This window comes from Ambystoma mexicanum, chromosome 7q (assembly GCF_040938575.1).
Source record: "Ambystoma mexicanum isolate Mex_15411 chromosome 7q, UKY_AmexF1_1, whole genome shotgun sequence".
Lineage (NCBI taxonomy): Eukaryota > Metazoa > Chordata > Amphibia > Caudata > Ambystomatidae > Ambystoma > Ambystoma mexicanum.
The window spans coordinates 592,435,189-592,461,500 of NC_090941.1; positions in this window are offsets into that span (position 1 = coordinate 592,435,189).

Consider the following 26,312-nt stretch of genomic DNA (forward strand, 5'->3'; position numbering starts at 1 on the left):
GAAAACTCATTACAGTACGTATGCTGCTTGTGAAAAGTGCTTCCAGGTCAGGTTGTCAACAAGGCCAAGATATTTACAATTTTTTTTCCAGAAAAGAGTGACATATACGATCCAGGCCCCATGACGCCAATTCATGAAGACAGTTCACACTTTGTCACCCGAGATATTCACATCCATACCTCCAGACCTCATCGTCGATTGTCCTAGCATCATAAGGGGGGGACAAGCCATGAAAAGGGGTTTAGCAGTCTCCAAGTCTATTTCCATACACAATCAGCAAAATCTGGAATGGCTAGGGTTTTTTGCCACGCTTCGAGAATTTCCAGAGACTTCACTACATTACATTTAATTTTTAAGTAAACCCACACCAGGGAATTGCCCAAGAATTTATGGATATAGCTTGGGAAGTCACCCCTTTTCCTGAATATACTCCATGAAAACAGTAACATTACTTTTACTAGCCAGATTCAGAGTCAATTGTTCCTTGTTTAGTGGCTAGAGAATGGCTTTCATAGTATTCTTGTACTGACTAAGTGACATAGTAAGTACATTTTCCGGAGTCAGTGCAAGCCACTTGTCGGTAATAAACCTGATGTTCACAATACAACTAGAAGACATGAAATTTGCTCTAGACAATAACACATAATGCATTAATTTGTTGAATAAAACAGCTGGAGAATTTGCAAGCTTCCAATATGTATTTGAGCCCTCAGATGAAAACGAACAAGAATTGGGACACGATCAAATACCAGGTAGATTGTTTCCATGGATGTGAATGGAGGCAACCTCAGTAGTCTTTTTAGGATAATAGACTCCAATTTAGAACGCTCTTGTTCCAATGAGCCCAAGTCTCCGCACCACATAACATGATGGGCAAGATTCTTGCTTGGTACAATTTATGTAAGGCTCCTGCAGAAAATCCACTGACCTTGTGGCAAAAGAGCCAATGCGGCTAGCAATCTAACTAGTCTTAAGCTTAGTGCGATCAAGGTGTATGGCCATGCAACTTGGAGTCCAAATGAATACCCAGGTATTTGTAATCAGTGACTACCTCGATTACCGTCCCATTCATGTGCCACTTAATTCCTTGTGCCTTCTTGTTTGGTGAACTAAAGAACATAATCTTAGTTCTGTCTATGTTCACTTTAAGGGAACTCACATCAGAATAAGTTTGTAGAGCGCTCAATGAGGATTTCAACCCACCCGGAGATAAGTCAAAAAGGACAAGGTCAACTGCATAACCCATCCACTGTATAGGAGAATTTCTTAACTTAGGTCGTAAAGATGAGGGGTTATCAAGGGCCTTTCCTAAGTCTGATAGATAGAGGTTAAACATCTTTGGTGCCAAGATGCACCCTTGCTTAACCCCCTTCTGAGTTGGAAGCCAACTGGTCAGGCCAGCATGTTGATCTATGCAAACTTTGATCCGAGTTTGCTGAAGTAATGCAATGCTAATGTTTAACAGGCCAAGTGGGATGTCCTTAGAGCTCAGCTTCCTCTAAAGCCTTCCCCTGTCTATGGTATCGAAAGTTGTGCTAAAGTCAATATATGCCACGTAGACAGGTATGTTCCACGCCTGTTGGATAATAGTGACTATGGCCAGGGTGTTGGTGGTGGTATCTAATCCTTTTACGAAACCCAGTTTGATTTTGCGGTATGACATTCTTGCTCTCAGCCCATGCGCCATTTTTTTCTAAAAGAACCTGTGCAAAGATCTTAGCCGGAGCATCCAGCATAGCCAGCATTCGATAATTATGAAGTTTCATGTGGCTACCATTTTTGAGAACAGCAACAATGATACCATCCCGCCATGAAGTTGGCATTTTCTGTGTCACGCCAATGGAAAAGCCAGTATAATGCAGTAGCCCAAACTTCAGGGTCGGACTTAATTAGCAAATTGTGGATACCATCAGGGCCAGGGGCTCGGGGCTATTTACTGGCCATAATTATCCTGTAGATGTCGTTAGGGCTTTTAGTAAAGGTCCAAGCTACTAAAATGGATTTCAGACACACTGACCCCAATTTCGGCCCACTAGTGAAGATTCAATGTAAGAATTATAATCCTGTTCTGAGATCCCATTAATATCTCTTGCGAGTGATTTGTTCCCATTGACAACCAAAACATTTTAGTGTTGATAACAAGAGATGCATGTATTAAATCCCACCATTGGGAACACTGGACTTGATGATTGTGCCATTTCAACCATTTGCGATAAGCATTTTTAAAATCTTTGGCTCCTAAGGCAAACCTAGCCGGATGCAATTCCACCTGTGCCAACCTCCGTAGATCTTTGTGCACAGCCTGTTTCTTAGCCTTGATGAATTTATCATAGTCATGGCGATTAAATGTATGCGGGCCAATCCCAAGACTCAAGCAAGTGCCGTACTTGGCCGATGTTCTTATCATAATGTTTTGTACGCATTATTCATAGGTAGCAATAGTGGGAAAGGTGGCCTCAGTTGATGGTTGACCAACAATATGCAAGCTAGCCAGGATATAGTCCCCACGAATAGCACAAGCCAACAGGGCAGCAGCCCCAATATTGCAATCACTGCTGGAGAAGCTGGCTTTGCCCCAACTCAACTCGCACACTGAACTTGGTGGTCTTCACGACCATCAGTCTGGATTCTGAGCATCCAGAGGCACGGAAACTGCTCTTCTGAACACCCGTGAAGAACTTGCATCTCTGGACTCCAACTCCCCAGTGCCCCTCATCCTACTTGATCTCTCCTCTGCCTTTGACACAGTCAACCATTCCATCCTCATAAAAATGCTCCATGATGCCTTTGGTATCTCGGAACCAGCACTGAATTGGCTGACCCCTTTCCTAACTGACTACTCTTCCCAAGTCATCCTGGGCACCTTCTCCTCTCCTACCTGCTTCTCCACCTGTGGTGTCCCCCAGGGTTCTATCCTCTCCCCTTGGCTCTTGAACAGCTTCCTTGCTCAGCTGAAACTCCTCATCTCCTCCTTTTCTCCCAACTCCCAGTGTTACATAGACGACAATCAACTCTGTATCAAACTTCCTGCTCACCTTCTTGCACCTTCCATCGTCCCTGACTGCCTATCTGCCATCCAGTCATGGTGCACTTCCAAAAGATCTCTGCCTTAATGCCAGCAGAACTGAGATCCTTCCCATTGGGACCCCTGCTCCATCATTCTTGCCACCAAATATAACCGGGCCTACAGTAAAGTCTGCTTACTCTCCTCAGATCAATTCTGGGTGCATTATTTGATGCAGAATCTTTGGTAGTCCCTGCATCTGCATTTTATACATGGCAACTGACGACCAAGAATCTGTCCCTAGATTGGTAATCCCCCACCCTGACTGGTTGATTGTTCCTTGATCATAGATCTTATGTCTTTTCTATTTTAACTTATGAATTCTCATTGACATTTTACCAATGATATTTTTATAATGATTTTTATTTTATACTGTACGTTTTAAATGGAATAATTGTGCTTAGTGTAAAAGGTACTTATTGTATCAAAATGCACTTAATAAAAATAAATAACAAGCCAAAAAACATGTGTTTTTATTCTACGTAGTCTGCAAACATGTCAGACATTAAAAGCAAAAGAGTCTCCAAACCAATGGTTTGTAACACCTGTGTATAGGCGCGTTACAAATGCCATATCATATCATATCATATCACTGCAGATACCTTGGCAGCAAGGCAGTTTAAACGCCTGGCTAAAAGAAGTTGGGGGAAAATCCCTCTGACACCTCCCTGGCAATTTATAAAGCAGCAGTTAAAAACTACCAATGTGCTATTTTAAAAGCAAAAAAGGCTAAGCTGGACGAAAGAATCACGGTGCAAAATCAAGCTCCAGGGAACTGTTTATTATTTTGAATGAACTTAAAGGAACGGCACCTGGGCCCAATATAATTATTAATGATGCACGGTGTCAAAAAATCCATGATGGCTTTATTCAAAAAGTAACCCAACATCAGGTGCCCTCCAGCTAACACCATTATCTCTCAGGCCACAGATATGATTCCTGAAAGAAATAATGCTGAGGGAGATAAGGCGGATCAAGTATTTGCTTTTCAGCAGGTCACAGTGCAAGATGTATCAAAAACCGTGGCCCAAATGAAACCCACATCTTATAAGGGTGATATCTTCCCAGCCTCCTATTTTAAAGATTACTTTACTACCATAGCACCCTCTGTTACATCCTTTATAAATTGCTCTTTTCAGGAAGGATTGGTCCCTGAGCCAATCAAAGAGGACTGGATCTCTCCATTACTTAAGAAAGAGGGCCTATACCCCAATGAGCCTGCCAACTATCGACCTATAACCAACGTTCCCTTTCTGTTTAAAGTTATAGATAAGATCACCTGTACACAATGCAATGTCTATGTCAAAGAGAAGGGAATTTTGGCAAAAGGTCAGTCTGGATTCAGGAAGAAGCATGGTACACAAACCGCTTTGGTGGACGTTAAATCCTGCCTAGCTGAAATTGTGGATCATTGAAGTGTGGCCATGTTACTGTTGCTAGACCTCTCCACTGCCTTTGATTTAGTAAATCATGATATGATGGTGGTCAGGCTGGGCAAGGACGGTAACAGCTCTAAGTTAGCAGTAAATTGGTTCAGATCCTTTCTTGGGCCAAGGAAGGCCAGGGTGGTCAGAGGGGACTTCCGGTCACAACAAACGTTACTTAGTTGTGGAGTGCCACAAGGCTCCTGTGTCTCGCCCCTGCTCTATAACATCTACTCAAAACCTCTATTTGATCTGCTCGATGGTCTGGTGTTAAGTTTTGCGAATTATGCTGATGATACTCTGATCATTCTGGAGCTCTCTGGATTCTATGAAGCAGACACACTGAAAATCAACAAGGTTTTCGATGCCGTTAAGGCATGGATGATGAAGAACTGCCTCGCCCTTAATGACAAGAAAACTGAGATTTTAATGGTTGGGAGTTTGGCAATGCTGAAAAATCTTGATGCCCAATATGAGGCATTCACAATAGGGGGCACAAAAATATCAGTTTCCAACCATGTGAAAACCCTAGGAGTCATCTTTGATCGAAACCTAAATTTTAGCAAACGCGTGTCCTACCTGAGTTCTTGCTGCGCATATATGACGCAGCTACTCTGGCAGATAAGCCCGTACCTATCGGAGGAAAATAGGGCTCTGACTGCGACATCTACAATACATTCCAGGCTAAATTATTGTAATGGGCTGCTGGTTGGTTCCTCACAGGCAAATGTGAAGACACTGCAAACCATTCAGAATGGTGCAGTTAGAGCCGTGTTTGGATTGACTCGTAGAGACCATATTTCTGCTGCTCGCGGGAGGGCTACATTGGCTCCCCGTCTATCAAAGGATTTGCTTTAAAGCGTCCTGTTTTGTCTATAAATGTCTAGCAGGTGACGCCCCAGGCTACCTCAGCTCACATATTATGAGGCTGCCGCACAGGTGTGCCCTACGTTCAAACTAAAAGGAACTGCTAATGCAGCCTAGATTCTCCTTAAGGAGCGTTAATGCTTGGGCACGGAGGATCTGGAATGACCTTCCGCACTCTCTAAAACAGTTGCCATCAATTGCCCAATTTAAAAAAAGACCTGCAAACACACTTATTTGATGGAGGAGGAATCTAGGACGTTCCCTCTCTCTCCTTCCTCTTTCTCATCCCGCCGCATTCCCTCACACCCCTTTCTGTTTTCTGTTGTATTGGGTAAGTGAGCACCCTCAGGCCTGAGGGCATTTTACAAAAATTCTATAGAATAGAATAGAATTGAATGTTCGGGGACATCAAAGCATATTTTTGTGTTACAGGGTTGGTGGAAAGCAGCTTTTAGATGGTTTATAACTTTGGCGCCACTCATGTTGTGATATCATTCTAGACTTGACAGTGAATGATTCTGCAACATTTGGTGCTGTTTTGCCAAGAGGGAACAAAATTAGAGGGAGGGTCCCAAAATATTTGAAAGGCTTATACATTTGGTGTCGTTTTACGAATATGCACACAAGTTTGTAAAAAAGATTTAAGACCTAGATTTGAATGTTTTTGCAACGTTTGGTGAGATTTTGTCAAGATGGGGCAACATTGGATGGGGGTCTCAACATTTTTAGATGGCTGATAACTTTTTTGCCGTTTGACGAATGTGCACAAAAGATTTTTGAAAGGTTATACACCCAACTTTGAATGAGACATGATGTCCTGGGTGTTAATCTTAGCAGTGCACGGTGGTGGGACGAGTTATGGTTGCTTAGCTTACCAAAACTGATGAAATTCTGGGGTTTTCCGGTTTACTTGTAACCATAATGTAGCTTTAGCAACATTTTTTAATGAATTTCATAGGTTTTTATTAGTGCAACTTAACCATAACATCCCTTTAATAATGTTTTTTCAATGCATTTCATAGGTTTTTACCAGTGCACCCTAATATGCTACAACGCGGAAGTACCACAAAAGTACTGTTTGCTGTTCTTGTTCCCGTCCGTGAACTCTATTAACCTTCGTTGGATTTGGCTGCTGCCGTGCTTGAGCAGGAGTCATTTCGTTCACGGGAGGACTGTATTCACTGCGACAGTGATTTGGAGCTACAGCTTTAAGAAAAGTAAGCTAAGACTGTTTGCCCAATCATACCCATAAAGATGCTGAAAGACTCTGAAAGACTCTTATAGACTGTAAGTCACTTCTGCAGTCGCAGCCTTACCATTCATTGTTGTCCTCTCTTTGTTTCTAGGCTCTTGGCTTGGTAAATCCCGCCCCCTCATTTCCGAGGCAGAGCGGTACAAATAGACCCGCTCCTGCGCATTCGCGCGCGCACCGCGGAAGTACCACGAAAGTACTGTTTGCTGTTCGCGGTGTGCGGCGCAGCGTTCCAGCGGTATTTAAGAACATTTGTGTTTAAATTTAAAAGGGGCTCTTCTTTTTCCAAAGTAAGCCTCTTTTCCATTTTGATAACTGAATTTCCAATTGGGTCTTATCTGTTGAGGAAATTTATTTTTACACTGTGGTAAATCTCTTGTTAGTGTATTTGACTCTTACTGATAAACAACGCGGCACATATACACCTTAAGAACTGGAATGCCTTTGCTCCCAAATCTCTGGCGGACTGCACGTACAAGAGATGACACTGAGAAATCTGAAATAAAATCGGGTGTCATAACAGATGAAAATGCTGTGTTAACATGTTCAACGCCTAAAATGACACCTGCTCAATGAAAGCGGGGCAGATATAAAGACTCTCCTGCAGCTTCTACCTCTACTGGCAATGAAAATCGTCTGCCTGTACTTCTCTTTGATACCAAGGGCAACATGCTAGTCAAAAACAGCACAGCAGGTGCAACAGGCGCAGTAGTTTCAACCCCACTGCAAGATGCAGAAGACGTAATAGAAATTACAGCTTGTGATATATCACTATCAGATAGTACAGTACTTTGAGGTGAATCCAGGCCACATACTAGTGTTGCGATGGGAAACTATTGCTCTTCCCCATCTATATCACAAAATGCTGCTCCAATAACCATTGACCTAGTTGACTCTCAGAGTGAAACTTCAAACCATGTTTTGGCAGAGAAATTATCATTCTCACCCAAAATTTCTGAAATACACACAGGAATCAAGGGGTGTCATTATCCTCTTTTTTGAAATCCAACACCACGTAGGCAATCAGAATCACATCCCGAGCTAGCGCAGGATGGCTTGTCGAAAGTGGTATTTATGTCCTTCGAGGCCATGCACACTACTATGAACACTCGGATCAAACCATTTGACATACTAAATGATAAAATAAATGTGCAAACCGATTTACTAAACTTGGTTTTAAAATGGCAATCGAATTATAATACTACTCCTTTGCCTCATGATACTGCAACTACCTCCCAGTCTAAAAAAACAAAACTCATAATGGTGGTTGATTGTGCCACGTCACCTGGAATTGCTGTGGGTGGTCAACTATGTTCTGGGTCTAATTTATGTACACCAGTGCTCCCATGTTTTCCTAACATCATTGTTGGACAATTTGCTAACTTCTCTTCCAACATTCCGTCCAACTCTGCTACTATGGAAAAACAGGAAAAAGTGACTCCTGTAAACACGACTGATAATGAGGTTTACACAATCTTTTCGAAAAAAGATCATGTAACAATGCAAAAAGGTTCTAAAAAATTGCCAAACATTGTGGCAAAGAAAACAAAGAACATCAAAGGTACCAAACAATCAATGTCTGCTGCTTCTAAGCAGTTCATAAAACAACTCAAAGTACCAAACTCAAATTCACAATTAGCATCTTCAGCCGTTGCAAAAAAATACCTATTACTGGCGCAAGCCAGCAAGCAACTTGTGAATGCTAATTCTCTCTCCAACAAAAAAGTGACTTCACATGAACCTCTGGATGATCTAATAAATGCAGTGAATTCTCATGCAGATACGCATAAACAACTACCTTCCAAAACAACTACCAAATTGCTCAGCTCAGAATTGAACATAAATCTATCTCGCGATGAAAAAGAAAACTTAACTCTACGGCGCGAGGAAATTAGAAAAGCAGTTGATGCCTATATGACTCAATGTTCAGCTCAGAAAGACCTCAAGGTTCCTGAATCCATTGGCAAGTCCGTTCTGCATCCAACATCGTGTATGTGTCTTGATAATGCTGGAGAAGTAAACAGGTGTGATTCTAGGCATCAATAAGTGTTTTCTAATAACACAAACATACAAACTTGGCTATTCAAATGATAATCACGGGGCTGAAATAGCTCAAATGCTTAAATCTCTGCTACCCAACAAACCAATAGCTGAAACACGTAAACCATCTTCGATACTATTAAAGTAAAATGTCTCAGTATCCCAAGAGAAAACACAAAATAAGACCAATCATCATAATTTGGGATCATTACTCTTGAGCTGTCACCCCAAGCCACATAGGCAATACACCTTAAACCATCAGAGCATTTTGGAAATATTTTCTGAGATTGACTCTTTGAATGACATCATTAGCTCAGACATAGAACAAGTTGAATTCATTGCTATGCATCAACGAAGCACAGTGAGACCATGGTTCCAGTCAAGAGTGATCAAGAATCTTGTCTGGCAAGCAAAGAAGGTGTTATTCTCAATGGGTTTTCTTGTCATGTGTGAATCACAAAACGAAGTTGAGTCAAACTCACTCATGAAAGAAGGCCCCAAAAATGTTACCTGGTGCCTTAGTGACGGTAACCAAGAATCTGCAATGGATGTAAATCAACAATGCCAATGCCAGTGTAATGCAACCAAAAGTTAACTAGAGCACAGAGATGACAAAGTTGCAATATCCCTTGTCTCCTGGAACACATGTTTTTTCAGTCACTTAATTGGCACTAAGCACAATGGATTATCAGAATTTGATATTGTAATGTTACAGGAGACGTGGATTACTAACTCAATTTTATGGGATAATCATGACATACATGCAACTCTGGCCTTAAAAGGCCCTAGAGGCCGGCCAATGAGTGGCCTTCTCACCGCCACGAAAATTAGTGCTAATATTACCATTATCCATAAATACTCTCCAAATCATTACTCCCAACTGACTATTATTTCTGTTAACTCCATCCTCTATGCTCTGGTTAATCTTTACTGGAATCCTTAAAACACTGATGAAATTGAGTTTGTTACCAATGTTTCCACGTTGTTGGATTATATTACATCAGTTTCCAAAATTGCCCATACTATCATAGATGGTGATTTAAACCTCCATTGTTTAACTAAGATAATGACCACAGAACACAAAAGGAGAACCCTATGGAACCACTTAATCAAATCTAGAGGCTTTATCATGATGAATGGGTCAGGCCGCGAGGATTCCCCACCTCATAATACTTGGTCTCAAAGAGGATCCATTGGAATCATTGATTATGTATATTTAAGTAGCTCGCTTTTTCAGTACTCATCTAAATTTAAAATTGAAGAAACAAAAACAAGTGACCACAACCTGCTTTGCCTCCAATGGCTTGCTCCACAATGACAATTACCATCTGTAAATACAAAAGGGGGTCATTCTGTTATTGCTAATAATAGCGTTAACAGATTACGATGGAACGCACATTCCATCATACAATTTGGTATAACGCTTGAAGCAACATTTAATAGTTCTACACCGCACCCAGTATCCAGTTCTCTGTACCAAGATATTTTACACAAAATGAGACAACCCATGAAAAGGGTAAATCAACAAAAGCCCAGAAACCATGTATTTGATCTTAAAATAAAAGAACGGAAAGCACTATTTCGGAAGGCTAAGCGGCAGGTGGCACTTCTACCATTATGCATTCGTTATCAAAAACTAAAGACTTTAAAAACTAACTATAGGAATTGGATTCGACATTATAAAGAACAAATGTCACAAGCAGACGGAGAACAAATGCTTGATTACATAAAAGACAAGAACAGAACACGCATATGGAAAGTCTTAAATGAGCTAACTTCTACCCAACAGCACTGTAAACAAATTCATCAAGTAACAGAAGCTACATGGGTAGAATACTTTCAGAAAATCCTAGCCCCGCCCATGCAGAAGGGTGCTGTTCACATCAAATCCAAAAATGGCCTTTTTTTTCTTAGCATTGATAGAACAGACATATTGTACTTCATTCAAACTATTAGTGCATCTAGAGCCCCTGGACCTGATGGGCTGTCGAACCATATATTCAAACAACATCCCGAATTATGGTCTAACATCCTATTCTCTATTTTTCAACAAATCAATCATTCTCAGACAATTCCCTGTTCATGGAAACATTCCATCATTGTTCCACTTTACAAAAAGGGCAATCGAGAGAAACCAGAGAGCTACAGGCCTATCGCGCTATTAGATTCGCCTGGTAAAATCTACTCCTATATTGTTTTGAAAGAACTGAATATATGGCTCAATTCAGCTAATATGCGTGACCCTTTTCAAACAGGGTTTGTGTCTGGCCTTGGTACCATTCCAAATATGATAGTTCTGAATATGTTAAAAGCCAAATACACTGATCGAAATCAAAACTTATATATGGCTTTTGTTTATTTTGGCACTGCATTCGACTCCATTGATCGCAATCTGCTTTTTGCCAAACTAAATAGGTATGGTTGTCCCTACGCACTTCAAAGAATAATTGAAGATCTTCACTCTAATACAACTGTCCAGATTAGACTTACACTAGATGGGCAGTTATCTAGGAGTGTTAGCTCAGAAAGAGGTGTTAAACAAGGCTGCATTTTAGCCTCAACAATCTTTAACCTTTTCCTATTAGATCTGGGCATTGAGTTTGATAACACAGAAAGTGATGCACCAAAATTGGGAACACAAAAGATTAAATGGATTCTTTACGCCGATGATCTTGTACTTGTATCACAGACCCCTAAAGGCCTTCAAAATTTGCTCAAATGTTTAGAGAACTATAGTAGAGCAAATAATTTAATAATTAATACAGAAAAAACACAGGTGGTCATATGTCGAAAGAACAAAAGCAAGAAAAACATCAAACGGTGTAAATGGACACTTGATAACAAAAACCTTGACGTGGTTGACAACTATAAATATCTAGGCTTATTTTTTTCAAGTTGTCAAAGTCAACAAAAGAATCCTCTAATTCTTAGCGCAAAATCTCAAACCCTGGCTTCCCAAGCATCAATTCTAATGCGCAAATATGGAAAGTTTACCATCAATCACATATTGTTGTTTTACAAACAAAAAGTTATACCTGTAGTGTCATACGGGACCGAATCCCAAAGACCAAAAACGAGATAGTACTGGGATTGGTATGAAAGTCTATTCTGGAAATATGTTCTTAAACTACCAAACTGTGCTCCAACTGCTTTACTGAGACTGGAACTGGGAACTTGCTCGATTTATTGTAATGTAATATGGAAAATGTGCTGTTTCTTCAGGAAGTGCTTGGATGATGCATCAGAGAAGAATGTGCTGAACACTATTGCACATTACTTACTAACATCAAATTATAAATTCCCTAAATTGTGGTACAATAGTGCACTTAAAGCTCTAACTGAAGCCGACATATCTCTACAATTGTTAATCTTGAATCCGTCAAAAGCGCAAAAAGATTCTTTCAACATGATTGGATTGTGACTCAAGATCTATGCAAAACATGTGTTGATTACTCCCCTCTTATTTTTCTTCCAAAAAAATGGGCACAATGGAAAAATACCTGCAAAAATGTCCATCACATCTTGTGAGACAGCAATTACTCAGAATGCATGTAAATCTTGATCCTACACATGCCATTATGGCCAGAAGGGATAGTAAATTAAAACAACATGATTGGTGTCGCTTCTGTAAAAACCTTGAGCAAACTGAGTCTTTAACTCATTTAGTTGTGCGTTGTCCAGCGTTGGTCCATTTACAACAAATTTACTTTAAAAAACAATTACAGCTTTATTGCCATCATTCGGATGATGACATTTGGGGATTGTTAATCAACAGTGAACGTTTGTCTATATATATTGCTTTAGTCAAATTTCTGTCAGTTGTTCTGTAGGTAAATGTTTGTACAAAAGGTCTAAGAATGATGTTTTTTATTTTTATGAAAAATATAATTTTATTGTGTATCGATGAACAATACTGATTGTAAATTACGAGTTATTTTTGTACCAAATATTTGAAAGGTTGAATTTCAGCCAAACAAATAAAAAAAAAATATGCTACAACTTCCTAATATCATACTTACCCCCAATATATCAGCATTTTCATGCAACCTAGAAAGTTTCAAGTAAAAACTGTGCCATTCCCCACCCCTAACAACATTTTTAACACAGAAAACAATCAAGAGGACCAGGAAGATGAGATAGAGGAAATGCCTACCTCTAGCACCCAGAGATTCCCTAGAAAGTCGAATGCTCGCAATAGTAGGTAATAATTCTGTTAAATGTTTCTTGTCAGGAATTGCATAGAAGAAGAAATACAATCCCATATTTCACTATCCTCTTGCTTTTATTTCTTTATTTCTTTTTTGCTTGCCCAATTCTGGTCACCCTCCCTTTCCTTTCTATCATTCAATTATTTAAGTGCATATGGATCAGATACGTGTTAATCATCCAAGGCACCACTCTCCCTCCACCGTCCAGCGTTACTTCACGGTCAGACACGATAAAAAGCACAATTATTCAGTAGTTGTTTACAAGTAAGCACATATCCAAATTAAATTGCTACACGCACATTGGCAGTATTCGAGAGACTGGTTGTAAGTCTAAAGCACAGCGTTTGTTTACCTTCCACAAAGATCTGCCATCTGCTCGTTGGCCTCCCGCACTTTGCATTGGTATTTCGTTGATTGGTAAAACCCTTCTACAAGAAGTGCAATACATAGGGCAATAAAGATTGCAGGGTGCATTTGTGTTTTCATTGTCGGTTAAGCAGGAGTTGATTGTGGTAATGCGCTGGTACACAAAAAGGCCACATTCTGTGACATCGACATATGCATCTAAATTGTTCACATTTAAACAATGCACCAGTATTCTGCATCATCTATTTTTCCAACAATTGGATTCGCTCTGCAAGCTGTCGTGCTCTCTCTCTCCGCATGCTGTCGCTCTCTCCGCACACTGTTGCTCTCTCTCTCCCCCACATGCGCTGTTACTCTCTCTCTCTCCCTGCGTGCGCTGCCACTTTCTCTTTCTCCATGCACACCCTGTCACTCTCTCTTTCTTTCCCTGCATGCATTGTCACTCTCTCTCTCCATGCACATTGTTGCTCGCTCACTCTCTTTCTGCACGGACTGTCGTTCCCTCCCCTGCACGCCCTGTCGCTCTCTCTCTGGCACTCTTGAAGATATCCCCTTATTCCATCTTCTCCAACTCTCACCTTTGCTCTCAGCCCTTACATTTTCTGTTATCCTTCCTCCCACACTCGCTTTTTCTCTTACTCTCTCACCCTTTCTCGCTCATATATCCTCTTGATCATCATCTGCACTCTCTATCAATAGCTTTCACCGTTGCTCTATTCCCCTTCTCATCCCATTGCACACCTGCATCCCTTATCACATCCTCCTTTAAAACATTGCACGTTCCTCCTTGCACCTGGTACCTATAAATTCAAAATGCAAAGAACAACAGTAAACGCCAAAATGATTGCCATTGCCAATGCTTGTTTGAATTGTAGGTGATTTCTTCAGCCAAGAGCTTGGTGGAAAGCCATTCCAGAGTTCTACAGAAAACCGTCCTTTTTTTGCCTGTCAGACCCAGCAACATATAGAAGACTCTTGAGTAATAGGGCATTCATTTGACAGTTTGTGTTGGCAATAGAAAGGGCCACTGCCCCATTATAACACATGAATAATGCAGGACGATTTGGAGGTGATCTGGGCATCCAGTGGGAGCCTGTTTAGAGCTTTCAAGGTTGGTGTTATGTGCTCTGTTGTCTCAACACTACGATAAGTCTATTGGGCGAGGTGCTTGGGGAGGCCAAAGTTTAGGTTTTTACAATAGTCTAACCTAGAGACAAGCATTGTCAATCAAGTCAACTCGACGTTGCAGTCCACGTTCGAGAAAGGAAGGATACACTTAAACATGTGGAGCTGAAATAGCGATTTCTTAAAGAGTTCATGGATTTGCAGGTCAAAGGAGAGATGGCATCACAGATAAACCCAACATTCCTAGCCATAGGAATGGTGAGGCATGCCCATGGAAGTATGACATAAGAATGGAGAGTGGAGGGATAGTGGATCCCTGTCAAATGTTTCTGTCTTGGAAGCATTAAGGAACACGTTTATGTTGAGCTTCCAGTCCTGGACAACAGACAGTCAGTGCAAGGTATTCCTGGAGTTGAAGGTGCACCCACCTCCAATCCTAAAGGTGATTGGAAGGTGACTGAGAATGGTGAGATGAAATAAGCCAGTAGGGGTAAGTGTTAATGAGACTGGGGGAGACAATGACATCTTGAGAGACTCACAGTTAACAATTCTGGATTCAGAGGGGAATGGGCCAGACCTGACCTGAAGTTCTCTCTCTGGAAGAAAGGAAGAGGTCCACCTATGGGCACTGTCGTTTGTACGCTTGTCAAGCAAGGTAGACATATTGACAGTGGCAAATGTGGCTGACAGATTCAGAAGGATGAGGACAGCAAATCAATCAATGTCTAGGTCTTAAAGCGTTTCATCCCTCATTAAAAGGTGTGAAGATTATGTGTGTTTCATTGGCTGGACCCTGTTGGGTGTCCTGACCCACGTTTAAGCTATCCTGCTACAACATTTGGTGCTGTGGGCTTAGGAAATTCAAGATGGCGGAAAACCCACATGTGCGCTGAAATCCAGGAAAGCTGCGCAGTTTGTGCGCCCACCAAAATGGTTGCCTCACTTGCCACCCACCAGTGCGAGAATGAAAGGCCGGGTTGCCATGAGGGAAATGGGTTGCCAAAGGAAAAACAGTAGCGCCGGTTAGCTTCAAAGCGCTTTAAAACCACCATTGGACTACCCGCACAGTAGTCTGAAACCATTGGGAATGGCAATGCTGATTGCCAAATGCAACCTAGAATTGTGGGGAATTCATTTCTTAAATCCCAAAAATGGGTGCAGTACCAGTACTCACCACTATCCAAAAGCCGGCGTTTTAAAACCACTCTGTTTCCCTGAAGGCAAGTCAAAATGCCTATTTTCAAACATTGCAATATGTGCAAAATATTTACTGAACACCAGCAGACATTTGGCAGAATGGAGTTTTGTGTGCCTACAAAATCTGGGAAATGAAGAGCCCAAAAACAATGCTTATAACAAAAATGCTATGGAGTCAGCAGCTTAAGCCTAACTGCAACTGGATTTAAAACCACCAAAATCGAAAATGTTAAATTAAATGAGTGACCTATGTTTGGTGTCACATGCCTTTGTAACTGTTGAAATGTCATAGTTTTGCACTTAGAATCAGCATTCTAGCTGCATGTGTAAAATTACAAGTTATTTTAAAAGCAACAAAAAGTTAGCTGAAGGTCTGGCTTAAGGAACTTGATTTTGCCTAGCAACGGATCCCATCAGCAGTGAAACTTGAGTCACCACTGTGTTCCCAGGCCAACCTTCCTTTTGCTGCCCAGGCTAAGGATATGCCATCTATCTGATAATTGAATTATCTGTGCTCTGCAAGAGAGTGAACAAAGCCCTCTTCACTCAGGCAAAGGTTTTTATTACCGCAGTCGTAAATTGTAGCTTCCTCTTGGCAGGAGCTGGGAGGAGCACTGCCTGTGAGAGCAAGCTGGCTTGGCAGAACTGGAAAGAACCAGAAATTCAACCTTGTGCTGAGGGTAAACCACACCCCTTTGGAGCCAGAACATAACTTTAAAAAGATGAATAACTCATAGAGCGGGCATGTGAAAATTTTATAAATGATACCATAATTCTTGTGATTTTCTGCCCACAGTTTAAGACGTGGTAGGAACCGGTGGTATGTTCAGGGGGGTTTTAGCGGAAAAGTGGATATTACTCTAAATGTGTGCATGTTAAAAATCTGAAACTTCATCAGTTAATGTCCCTACCCCCTGCACACATGTATGTAAAGTTGGGTCCATGTCGGAAATTGGAAAAGCAGTTAAAAAGTCAATTATGTACACTCTTTGAATGCAAGCTCCGAGAATGAGCAGATTTGGACATAGACATGGCTAAATTCAGCCACACCATGTATATGTAATTTTAAACAAATGTGTACCTGTGCAAATATGTTTTTAGGTCAGATATAGATTGTGTGTAAAGTTGACAGGGGTGGGTTCTCTGTATCATAAACAGACCTCATCATGATGACACTTCATTTCATTCCCCCAATCAAGTAAGAAATGGAAGTTTGACCAATTAGAAGCTGAGAGAGAGGTAGGGTCAGTGATGCTAGAACACACCCACATTCTAAACACATAAAAGCAGACAGACAGGACAGATAGGGGACATTCATTTTTCATCTGCCGCTGAAAGCTCTGCCGGAAAAATCCATACTTACCTCCATCAAACTCCAGAAAGCCAAACTAGAGACTTCAATCTATACAGAGCAGAGAGACCCAAAGAACCGGTGCCTAGCAGAGACCAGACCCCTGTGAGCAGTTCCAGAGGCCAGGCGCTGTGAGCAGAACCCGGAAAGACCTGACCAGACTGAAGTCCGTGACCAAGTCGCTTTCCTGTTCAAAATCTCTTGTGAGTACTTAGCAAAACTCAGAACACATCTCTTAGTTTAAATTCATCTAATTCAATCTATTTAACCTAAGTAGAACTGCCTCCTAGCTGTCACCTGTCATTCTAGCTGCAAAAATTTGTCACTTGTCATTTTGAAAAAGTGTGCGTTTAAAATTTACAAAACCAAAAACGACCTTTACTAAATTACTCATATCTCCGCAACCGTTTGGGCTAGAGACTTGCAATAACTTTCATTTGGAAGCTGAGATCCCAGGCTTTTCTAGGACCCCAAAACGGTAGAGATAGTCCTTGCGGTTCCTTTGTAATAGCGCTCGGCGCATCCGCGAATTTTGCCGCGATTTGCAAATTTCTTCACGTGTAAAAAGACAGCAGTTTTGCTTTCCATTTGCCAGAAATTCGTTTAACCTGCTAATCATTCTTGCATCATTGCTAGTGTGAGCCTGGACTAATATTAACTAGATACCACTCACCCTGAACCTCTATAAGGGAATTAAAAGCAAATTTAGCATATTTCTCATTCATTGCCAGCACATATCCAAGCATTGCCTGTGTTTTCAAAACTCCTATCTGTTTTCTGTAAGCTTGCTGGGATTGAACTGAATTACAGTTGATTGCATTTCTGAGGACTGTGTGTTTTCCTTCCATTTCCTTGCATTGCATAAAGAGGGGGGGAGGGAGTAGCCAGAGAAAAGTGATTACATTGTTTGGTTGAAATCATATTGAGTATTTTCTGTACTGCATTCATTGAATATTGCATCCACCTGAGCTACATAAAGCATCCTCTACCACATTATACTTTTGTTCCTATTTACCAGTGTGCTACCTTATCCATTTCAGGTCAACTCATTAGTCATTATAAAGAAGTGTGCTAGTGCCAGATTCTCCGTTGTTAATATTTACCATATCAGATTAAGTGTGCTATTCAATTATTAATTTATTATAAAGCGTGATATATATATCTATTTTAAATTATCAAATAAACCTTTTAAACTTGCAAAACAGAACTACTTCTTGGCTCAGGGGGGTCAGGGGGATTCCAAGAGAGGGGTGTTATATAGGGGTAGTCATCCAGAACGCATGAACTGGACCTAAAGATATATCAATAAGGGTTTTCATTCAGTATTATAGACTAGGCGTTGACTTAGCTGTAGTGTTGAATTGAATCCTCTTACAAAGTGGGGGCTCGTATCCGGGATTCTGGGTTGGAATACCACTTGTGCAGCTTAATACAGTGTGCTAACTGACGGGATACATACATCCAGTCGGATCACCACGCTGCATTACGCTGTGAAGCATTCCTCAAAAGGGACACTCCAAGAAAAGTTCTGTTCCGCAAAACTAAAATACTAACTTCTGTAAGTCAGGACAGAGACCAATCTCTAGAATGACGACCTTGGTAGACATGAAAATAGCCAGAGAGCACCTCTTGCATAAGCTATTTGTGAGAGGTGAATGGACCGAACAGGGCCAGGATGTGTGGTTGCAGGCCATCACACAACAGGTCACTGAAACAGGGTCAGATATATATAGAGATCAGGGTCCCTTACATGTGGCCCTGAGTGAACTATATATGGCTCCTAAAGCCAAAGAGGAACACAATAAGATTGCCAGGATAGCAGCATACCTGTACCTATACGTTGGAGACATGCAGGATAGATGTGCGGAAAGCCAAAATCTGGCAAATAGGCAACAGATGGCATTACAGAAGGCCCAATCTGATCTGGACTCTTCTGAGCAGAGGCTGCAGAGGAGCCAGGAGTCAGAAAATGACAGCAGACGGTACATCACTAAAATAAAGGAGGATATGGATGTGCTGCAAAAGGAAAAGTCAGAACAGGATACCAGATTTCTGGCCCTGCAGAAGGAGCACCAAGACAGTTTGGACTCCTTACTGCAGAGCCAGAAAAAGCTGGAGCAACAATTAGACTTTAACAGGGCATGCACGGAGCAGGTAGCCACCCTGCAAAGTCATCTAGATAGAGTGAAGGTAGAGAGCAACAAGCTGATCTTGAAAGACCTGGATACCCAGGCAGAGTTTGATGAGGAGCGCCAAAAAGCTGGTGCCCTTCAACGGCAAAGGGACGACCTGGCGGCACAAATGCAGGCTCTTAGTCAGGAAAGAGACGCCTTAGGCCAGGAAGTCTGCCATTTAAAAAGAAAAATGGAAGAAAATCACCTGGCCCACCAGGGACTGGGTGATCTCCAAAAAGAACACCAGAACTTGTTAGAGCACACCAGGAGGGTGGAGGATGCTCTAGCAAGAAAGGAGCAGGCCAATAGGGACACAGCTCAGGAGGTAACCCTCCTGCAGCAAAGACTGGCCCAGTTCTCCAGGACCAACCAGGAAGCACAGAGGGAAAATGAGGCCCTCTGTCAACACAATGATAGGCTCCAACAGCAGGTAGCGATGCAGGAGAGACTGATAGAGTCGAGTAAGGCCTTAACAGAGGAACTGAAAGCACAAATGCAGGCTCTTGCATTGCAACAGGGAGCAGGGGCGGATAGAGATGAGGTCCGCTGGGAAAGAGAGACTCCTGACCATAACCGCAGGAGCCCTAACACCAGGGGCCTTCATCTTCCCCAGTCCCTGGACTCTACCACCCCCGTGTCCCCTGGCGCACATGAGCACAGGGCCACAGGGATGGCAGATTACTATCCAGCTAAGAGTATGGGGCTCATAGGCCAGTACCATCCAGGAATGGAGGGGTGGGCATCCGGGTATGGGCACCCAAGTACAATACAGTTCAGTGGGGAACCCCAGGAGAGTAGGCCCATTAAGGGCATCCTGAAAACCTCTGCCCAGTTAGGTCAGTGGAGGGGGTACCCATCAAATCCTGACAGCAAGGAGGAATCTGAAGACTCCTCTGAACTGCGCAGGACACAGGAGACCAGGTCCCCACATTCTGCCAGCCATTCCCAGGCTCGCAGAATCCGGGAAAACCTGGAAGAACAGACGGGAACCTCTGGGAGCAGTGCCTCTGAGTCCGAGGAAGAATGGACAAGGGTTACCCGAACCAAAAAGGCCAATAAGGCAAAAAGGGCCTTGCTCAAGGACCCCTTAAAGCAGATTAAGGCGATCAGGAGCGTCATCACGCCTTACCATAAGAACGCTAAGTATTCTGTTTGGGAGCACTTAGAGTTGTTTGAACAAATGATGGAGACTTTCCATTTGAAGGACAGCCAAAGCTGCATTCAATATGTAAAGTGGACCTTCTCCCCGGAATACTCCAGTTTCTTTGCGGGGCTGGAGGACCAAAATCATTTAAGATGGTCCACCTATAAGGCGGCCATCCTGAAACATTTTTCTGTTCACAGAAATCCTCAAGAGGCTCGCAAGGCAGCCTACAATTTGCAATGTGGGGAGGATCAGGCCCCACAAGAATTTGTGCAGGAGTTAAAGCGGGCTTTTGCACAGACCACAAGAAGGGTGCGCACGGATAGCCGTGAATTTATAAACACGTTTTTCCATGCCTTGCCCAAATATATCATGACCCAGCTCGTGAGGGATTTTCACGAGAAAAGATCTTTAGACTGGGTCATTGAACAGGCTACCCGCATCTATGAGGTGCAGAAGCCCATAGAAAATAAAAGCAATGCCCAGAAAAACCCCAAAGCCAACAGCACCCCTGCTGCTGCCAAGGTGGCAGAGGTAAAGGTCACCCCCGTTTTGGATTTGGAGATGGGGGGGCCTAAAAACCTACCTGCACCTAATAATGCTAGGCCCAGAAGGTCCTCGGGCCAGTCGCAGACAGGGAGCCAGGGAGGCAGCCCCACAAATGGGGTCCCTCGCTCTCCTGACTATGTAAGTCCTCGCTACAAAGGTAATCGACCCATCCTGGGTTATGTGTGGACTCCTCCAGCCCAAGGGGGGGGATCCAGACAAGCACCTAACCCAGGGAACTTCCCTCCAAACTTCCCACAGGAGGGCAGAAATTTACCAAACCCTGGGCAGAACTTTTTCCCCAGATATCCACCCGACTTCCAACCCCAAAATCATCCATCCTTCTTTCCTCAATTCCCTGAGCCCAGACCACTGAATCCGGGAGAGGGGAGGCCAAGGGTGGAGGGGTACCAAAATCTTCCCAACCAGGGGTACTACCAGAGGAGGGACAGCTACCCTTCCCGGGATCAGCCCAGGGGAGAAAACAGGGCCCCGTATCAGCCTGAGCGGGTTTCCCAGTTAGAGCGCCAGGTTCAAAACATGGCGCGGGATATGGGTCATATACTGAGGGCACAGCAGAACCCTCAGATCAGCATGCCGGCGCAGAACGCACCCAACTCTGGACCTGGTGCTCCAGAACAATGACGGGGGCAGCACCCCGATAAATCACCGGTTCCCAGGGAGGAGGCACAAAGGGAAGGGGGGTGTAAAGCCTTGGAGGAAGCTTCCTTCCTCACTTGTAAACAGCCCCTGGAAACCCAGGAACCGGAAACAAAATCTCTTGCCCCTGAAAGTCTGCCTCCTAAGGAGCAGAGGGGGGGTAGGAGAAACAAAAGACCCAAACAGACTCAGTTTGAGGAGGAGGTACAGATCTTCCAATTTGAGGGAGAGGGATCCTCAGAGGATCCTGGGAAAAGGATCTTCTCCTTCAAAGAGGGGGGAACTCCTCCCAAAGAAAAATGGGTCCTTAGGGATGCAAATCCAGACTGGGGAGATGTGGAGACTGAGCTACCGCCGCCCACCATCTCATCCCAGAACCAACAGCAAGAAAATCCCCTGGTTCAAACCCATCCTGGCGACTGCCTCCAAAAAAGGGGGGGCGGCCCAGAAACGGAGCCAGGGGAACCCACAATGGCTCTGATCTCCAGTTGCAAATTTTTTCTTTCAGATTCCCAAGACTCTCCACAGAATTCTGCCCAAATCTCCTCGCTAGCGATGTCCAAAACCAGAAAATTAGCCCACCAGTTGTCCAAAAATGTACATTATCTGTGCCCCCTTGAGGAGAAGGAGGGAAGATATTATGCCCCGGTACAAGTACAGGGGCAGGGTACAATCTCAGCACTGGTGGACACTGGATCTCAAGCTACCCTTCTGTCCAGAAGGGCCTTTGACGAACTGAATGCAGGAAGGGGAGGGAATTACCAAATTCCTCTCACCTCTCTTCCTGGACAACTGCAGAACTTTGACGGGAAGGAAATTCCCGTTGAGGGGACTGCAGACTTGGACTTTAAGATCGGGCGACACAAGTTGAAACACCCGGTCATAGTTGTGACCCCAGAGGGCACCCCTTGTTTACTAGGGAATGACCTCCTGAGAAGGTTGTCACCCCTAATAGATTGCGTAAACAAGGTCCTCTGGACCCAGACTAGCCGACCAATAAAATTAAAACAGAGTGTCAACCATATTAGTTTAAACGGCACCTGCCACATGGTTGAACAAAAATCTGACCAAGTAGAATTTCACTTCCAGAACCACCAAATTCCAGACGTGACAGTCATAGCAGTAGGACAACAGACTGGTGATGGGGGGTCCTCTCTATTTCTGAAAATCAACCTTCCTTCCAGTCTAAAGTGGTATTCCACGCTGGAAGGAAACACTTTGAAATTCTATACCAATCCACAATCAGAAACCCCCACTCCTATAGTCCAGAAAGATGTGAAATCAGCTCAAAGCCTGGCTGATATTCAGCAAATTGGAGAGCAGTTGTTCATCCCTGTTCAGTTAAATGATGGGAAGGACTCTGTTCTCGCTCGAGTGTGTGTGAACAACGGTAAGAGCTTCATCAGCGAAGCCATGTTCCGCCAACTCCCAAAAGATCCAGCCATTCCCACCTTCAAACTGATAGACAAATGGGAAATGGACCTGGAAGCACCTGACTCCAAACATCTCCTGCCAAGCAGGTGTATGCTCAAAATCTCCATTGGCAACAAGAGCATAGTCCATAACTGTTGGGTCGTGCGAGACGTCACTGCCGCCTTTTACTTAGGCAGTGACATTCTCAATCGCTTTGCCACTAGTTTGGACCTAATAAACTTCAAAGCTTGGTCCCGATTAGCGGATAATCCCATGGGCTTTGATGATCCAGAAAAAGCATTTAGGTCAGCTCAATTGCTACCTTATGCAGTTGAAATTCAGGTTAAAGAGGAAGTCACCATCCCAGAAAGGACCCGACAATTCTCCCTGGAAGTGAAAGTTAAAAGGGGACAAGAGTTGAAAAACCCTGATGCTTACATACATCTAAATGCTTCTCTCCAACAGCAAGGGTTGGGGGTAAACCCGACTCCGTTAGTCAACATAGAACATGACCCCATTCTAATAGAGGTGGATAACAGCGACTTAAAGAGTATTACTCTAGCCGCAGGCACCATTATTGGAATGGCGGTTGATGACCGACATTTCTCCATTGATCTTGTAAATGAACTGTTAGGACCCATCCCCAAGGACTGTTTTGACAGTGACAGTGATGACAACGCAACACCAGACAGGATTTTTACCCGGCATGGGGGGAACTTCCTGGTGTACACTTCCTGCCCCTATGGTAAGGAAGATGTGACCTGTGACTTCAGGAGGGATGAGGTGATTTTCCAGGTCCATGAGGGCTGCCTTTCCCACCTGAAGCCTCCGGTCCAAATCAGCACTTTGACCAGGGACTTCTCCACCCAGCTGGAGGAGGCCGCGGAGATAGCCAAACCAGAAGTCTTTCCAGGCTTCAGGCAGATGGTGGAAGAGAGAGTCAACCTAGCTGATGCCTGTGTGACTCTGGAACAAAAGCAAAAGTTGAAACAAGTTTTCTTGGATTTCCAAGATCTCTTTGCGGTAGACTCATATGACTGTGGTCGCACCGACATCCACACCACAACAATCCCCACGGACCCTGGCATGACTCCAGTGTTTGTGAAGCAATATCGCTTGCCTCTCGCATCAATGGAGTCCCTTACTGAAATAATTAAGAACCTTGAGTCCCGGGGAATAATCCGTCCAGTCCACAGCACCTTCAATAATCCGGTGCTGGGAATATTGAAGCCAAACGGCCAGTGGAGACTCTGTGCCGACCTCAGGGAGCTCAACAAACGGGTCCATACTTCCCGATGGCCTCTGCCCTACATTGACCAAGGGCTGGCCCAGATCCAGGGGTCACAGGTATTCACTGCAATAGACCTGACCAATGGATACTGGACCGTGCCTGTCAGTAGGGAGGACCAATACAAGCTGGCTTTTACCTTTGGGGGCCAGCAGTACACATGGACCCGGACTCCCTTCGGATACCTCAACTCCGGCAATGAATTCAACATTTTTCTACACAAGGCCATGCCCGACTTGGGTGCAAGGGGTAACCTGGCTTATGTAGATGATGTCCTCATCAAAAGCTCAACTGTTGAGGAACACATAGCGGAGATCCGTTATGTTCTGACACAGTTGAGGGCCGCCGGAGCAAAACTTTCCTTTCAGAAAGCACAGTGGTGTAGAACCCGTGTTAATTTCTTGGGGCATGAGATTACTCCTCAGGGTCTCTGTCCCCAGGAAAAGAAAGTGGAAGCACTTCAGAAACTGAAAGACCCCACAACTCTGCGGGAACTAAGGAGCCTCCTTGGACTGACTAATTACAGCAGAAAGTTCATTGAGGGCTACGCAGAGATCACCAGACCCCTGATTCATCTCCTGAAGGGGGGGGTCAAGTGGGAATGGGGTCCAGAACAAGCCGAGGCAGTAAAACAACTCAAAAGAAGCCTCTCACAAGCGCCTTGCCTAGCTTACCCTGTCAGAAACAAGGAGTTCTTCCTGGAGACGGGGTTCTCTAATACGTGCTTGACGGCAGTATTATACCAAAAGCATGACAAGGTCAATAAAGTAATCTCCTATGCGAGCAAAACTTTATCCTCTGTGGAGGAAAAATTCAACGATTGTGAGAAGGCACTCCTGGCAACGGTGTGGGCATTGAAGAATTACCGCCCGTTTATCCAGGGGGAACACATCATAGTGGAGACTCCACACCAGCCTCTGCAATATCTCCAAAGTGACAGAATCCGGGCCGGAAATGTGAGTAATTCCCGAATTACTTCCTGGATTCTGTCAATGCAAGGCTTTCCTGTGGAGGTCCGATATGGCCAAAACAAGAAGAGTCCCCTCGCGCAAGGTCTGGCTGACTTGCATGATTGTGCCAGAGAAAACTGTCTCGAGGACGAAAGTCTAAAAATAAAGGACAACATGGAGGCATACCTTAATTCCCCACACAAAGTCTTTGAAGAAGACAAGTGTGAGGGAATGCCCACTGTCTATGTGGATGGATGCTCTTACCATGTTGACTACAACGGGGAGAAAGAACTAGTGGCCGGCGTAGGGAATGCATGGGTGAATGAGTCCCCAGAACCCTCCGCCGGATTCAAAATTGGTCCCCGAAGTAGTCAGGTGGCAGAATTGATGGCTGTGCATCAGGCCATCCTCACTGCTGTCCAACATCAACTCCACGAACTGGTCATAATCACAGATTCGGATTATGTACGGAACGGGTTCGTGGAGCACCTGGTTAATTGGAAAACCAGAGGCATGTTATGTGCTAACAACAAACCCTTGAAACATGGGAAGTTGATCCAAAACATTGATGATCTGGTCACCTCGAATGGGATGACCATCTATTGGAAGAAGATCAAGGGTCATTCCAAAGTAGAGGGACCAGACAAAACTGGAAATGACTTAGCTGATCAGCTGGCCAAAACCGGGGCCATCCAAGGGGATCTAATTGAGATTGAGTCCCTGTTGGGGGAAATCCAGGTCACTGCCATCACTAGGTCCCAGACAAATGCTCACAACGACCTCTCAATTGCACAATGGAGTAAGGAGACCCCTGATGCTGATTTGATTACTGCTCAGAAGGGGGATCCAATAATTGGTAAATTTTACCAGCACCTTGAGGACCCTGAGAACTTTCCCCTGACGGATACCGATTACATTGGGAAAGAGGACCTAAGAGTGTTGATGAAATGTCCAAAAATGTTCCGAATCCAAGACGGTTTGCTGGTAAGGAAATCCAAAGCTGGCCACGATCAGTGGGTGGTTCCTACCTCATTCCGAAGCCTGATGTTAAGTCACGCCCATGATGCAGCCACGGCCGGTCACAGGGGGTTTCACACAACATTGGAAATCTTAAGAGAGGTTGCCTACTGGCCACACATGGGGCAGGACCTCGACCAATACTTGAAGGGGTGTCTTGTGTGTGCACAATTTCAGCCATCATCCCTCACGCACCGGGCGCCTTTACAAAAGAGGGGAATGACAC